This window comes from Eschrichtius robustus, chromosome X (genome assembly GCF_028021215.1).
Source record: "Eschrichtius robustus isolate mEscRob2 chromosome X, mEscRob2.pri, whole genome shotgun sequence".
Lineage (NCBI taxonomy): Eukaryota > Metazoa > Chordata > Mammalia > Artiodactyla > Eschrichtiidae > Eschrichtius > Eschrichtius robustus.
Genome location: NC_090845.1, coordinates 74,442,392 through 74,446,466, shown reverse-complemented (window position 1 = coordinate 74,446,466; position 4,075 = coordinate 74,442,392). Strand labels below are relative to the sequence as shown.

At 37.1% G+C, this 4,075-nt stretch overlaps 1 pseudogene; it reads right to left on the bottom strand.

Annotated features, from left to right (window-relative positions):
* Nucleotides 1-2,798: 2,798 nt before the first annotated feature.
* On the bottom strand, nucleotides 2,799-3,617 carry LOC137756887 (V-type proton ATPase subunit B, brain isoform pseudogene; annotated as a pseudogene).
* Between the last annotated feature and the right edge of the window lie 458 nt (nucleotides 3,618-4,075).

The window sequence follows — 4,075 nt, the reverse complement described above, 5'->3', positions numbered from 1 at the left end:
TGAAAAGACTGTCTTTTCTCCATTGAGTATTCTTGGATCTTTCACGTCATTGGTTAAGTTTATTCCTAAGTAGTTTACTGTTTTTGATACTATTGTAAATAGCTCAGTTAGTTCTTCTTTTTCTATTACTTAAGGCATAGAGTTAGGTTGTTTATTTGGGATCTTTCTTACTTCATAATGTAGTCATTTATTGCTATGAAGTTTCATCTTACAACTGCTTTTGCTGCATCCCATAAGTTCTCACATGTTGTGTTTCCATTTTCGTTTGTCTCAAGAAACTTTTTAATTTCTCTTTTAATGTATTTTTTGATCCAGTGGTTGTTCAGGAGGGTGTTGTTTAATTTCTATGTGTTTGTGAATTTTCCAATTTTCTCTTGTTATTAATTTCTAGTTTCATGCCACTGTGGTCAGAAAAGGTAGTTGGTATGATTTCAGTCTTCTTCAAGTCACTAAGACTTGTTTTGTGGCCTAATGTATGGTCTATTCTAGAAAATGTTCCATGTGCAATTGAGAAGAATGTATATTCTGATGTTGTTTGATAGAATGTTCTGTAAGATCAATTGGACTATAGCATTGTTCAAATCCAAATCCACTGTTTCTTTATTAATTCTCTGGCTGATCTATCAATTGTTGAGAATAAGGTATTAAAGTCCCCAAATGTTATTGTATTACTGTTTATTTCTCCTTTTTAAAATAAATTTATTTATTTTATTTATTTATTTTTGGCCATTGGGTCTTCGTTGCTGTGCGCGGGCTCTCTCCAGTTGTGGCAAGCAGGGGCTACTCGTTGTGGTGTGCAGGCTTCTCATTGCGGTGGCCTCCCCCATTGTGGAACACGGGCTCTAGGTGTGTGGGCTTCAGTAGTTGTGGCGCACGGGCTTATTTTCTCCACGGCATGTGGGATATTCCCGGACCAGGTCTCGAACCCATGTCCCCTGCATTGGCAGGCGGACTCCCAACCACTGTGCCACCAGGGAAGCCCCTATTTCTCCTTTTAATGTGTTATTGTTTGTTTTATATATTTAAGTGCTCCAATGTTGGGTGCATAAATATTTGCAATTGTTATATCTTCTTGATGGATTGACTACTTTATCATTATATTATGACCTTCCTTGTCTCTTTTTACCAATTTTAGTTTAAAGTCCATTTTTTTCTTATATAAGAATAGCTACCTCTGCTTTTGTTTTTGGTTACCATTTGTTTGAAATGTCTTTTTCTATCCCTTCACTCTCAGTCTATTTGTCTAAGGCTAAAGTAAGTCTCTCATAGGCAACCTATCGTTGGATCTTGTTTTTTTTTTTTTAAATCCATTCAGCCATTTTATGTCTTTTGATTGGAGAATTTAATCCATTTCAGTTTAAGGTAATTATTGATAAATAAGGACTTACTATTACCAATTTGTTAATTTTTTTTCTGGTTGTTTTGTAGATCCATTGTTTCTTGTTTCTTATCCTGCTCTCTTTTTTTGTGTTTTGATGCTTTTGGTATCAGTAAGCTTTGACGTCTTTATCCTATTCTTTTGTGTAATTGCAGCAGATTTTTTCCCTTATGGTTATCATGAGGCTTACATAAAATATATATAACAGCTTAACGTCAATGAAATTCCTAAACTTTACACTTTTCCTTCTCTTCCCTCTTACATTTTATGTTACTGCTGTTATAATTTACATATATTATGTTGTGTAACTAATAACAGATTATTGTAGTTATGGTTATCTTTACCATGTTCATTTTCTTAAACATTTAAACTAGAGTTGTAAGTGAATTATGCACCACCATTACTATATTATAGAATCTAACTTTGAGTATATATTTACCATTAACAGTGAGTTTTTGCTACCTTTTTAATGTTTTTATGATGTTAATTAATGTGCTTTTACCTCCACTCAGAGAACTCCTTTTAGCATTTCTTGTAATGTAGGTCACATGGTAATAAACTCCTTTAGCTTTTTTATTTTTTCAGGAAAGTCATTATCCCTCCTTCAGTTCTGAAGGACAGCTTCACTGGGTATACAATTCTTGGCTGACAGGTTTTTTTCTTTCAATATTTTGAATGTCACCCCATTCTCTCCTGGCCTGAAAAGTTTCTGTTGAGAAATCTGCTGATAATCTCATGGGGGTTCCCTTTTATGTAACTTCTCTCTTTAGTCTTGCTGCTTTTAAAATTCTTCATTGCCTTTGACTTTTGACAATTTAAATAATGTCTCAGTGTAGCCCTACTTGGGTTCAACCTATTTGGTGTCCTTTGGGCTTCATGGATCTGGATGTCAATTTCTCTCCCCAGGTTCAGGAAGTTTTCAGCCATTATTGCTATAAATATACTTTCTGTCCCTTTCTCTTTCTTTTCTCCTTCTGGAATTCCAATCATGCAAATATTGTTTCTTTTCATTGTGTCCCATAAGTCCCATAGTCTTTCTTCACTCTTTTGCATTCTTCTTTCTTTTGCTTCTCTGACTGGATAATTTTAAACGTCTAGTCCTACAGGTTGCTGATTGTTTCTTCTGCATGGTCGAGTCTGCTTTGGAAACTCTATTGGATTCTTCAGTTCAGTTTTCATATTTTCCAACTCTAGGATTTCTGGTTGGGTTGCTCTGATGGTTTCTATTTCTTTGCTGAACTTGTCATTTTGTTCATGCATTGTTTTTATAATTTCAGTTTTTTGTTACCTATTCCTTGTTTTTAATTACAGGGTAACACAGTAAACTCCAACACAAAGGTAGGGATGGGGGAGTGCAAAAGGAATAAAGAAAACAGAACCAGTATTTCACAAAAGCATCAAGCCAGTGATGAAGTAGCAGTTAATGCTTTGCAGAGTCTTGAGGGTAGAATTTGCTCAGGGTGCTCTGAGGGATTCTCTTCAGCATTTCTTTGGAGAAGATTTGGAGCAGCTGCCAGTCAATGTTCAAAGTCTCATAGACAGTGCGGTTTTCACAAGGACTCTGAGCAATAAAGTTCCTCTCAAACTTCTGCAGAAATTCCAAGTAAAGAAGATCATCTGAGGTAAGGGCTTCGTCTCCAACTACAGCTTTCATGGCTTGTGCATCCTTACCAATAGCATAGCATGCATACAGCTGGTTAGATACATTGGCATGATCATTTCTGGTCATATCTTCTTCAATAGTAGACTTCATTAACTGTGATAATGAGGGCAGCACATTAATAGGTGGGGAAATCTGTCTGTTGTGTAGATCTGCCCCTCTGTACTATATCCAGTCAAGTCAGGGATTCAGTGAGTGATATCATTGTTACGCATGGTGAGAATAGGAATTTGAGTAATAGAGCCATTTCTACCTTCCACTCGACCAGCACATTAATATATTGTGGGTAAATCTGTATATATATAATGTGGGAAGCCTCGTTGACCAGGAACCTCCTTCCTGGCTGCTGAAACCTCTCAAAGTGCTTCAGCATAAGAACTCATGTCTGTTAGGGTAACCAATACATGTTTCTCATACTGATCTTCACCACTCAGCTGTGGTTAGAGCCAAGCGAGGAGTGATAATTTGCTCAATAGTTGGGTCTTTAGCCAAGTTAAAAAAGAGGCAGGCATTGCCCCTTGAGCCGTTTTCTTCAAAGTCAGATTTGAAGAACCTGGCAGTTTCCATGTTTACACCCATAGCAGCAAATACAATCACAAAATTTTTCTCATTGTAGTCCACTACATCTTTGGATTTTTTTTTTTTAACCAAACCAGGCTGGCAATAGATTAGAGCTGCAATCTAATTGTGTGGTAAGCCAGCTGCAGAGAAGATAGGAATTTTCATGCCATCTATGGGCAAAATACCAGTCTGAATCATCTCCTCTGAATAGATTCAACACTGAGGATTGATTGCCTGGCCCATGATGTCAATGAAGTCTTTAGCCAGTACAACAGGACCTCTGTTGATTGGTTTTTCTAATCCATTGAATACCCCACCAAGCACCTCCTGAGACACTGGTGTTTGGAGAATATCCTCAGTAAACTCACAGGACGTTTTCTTGGCATCTATACCTGAAGTCCCTTCAAATACCTGAACCACTGCTTTGGAACCACTGACTTCTAGAACTTGCCCACTCCGCTTCACGCCATCAGGTA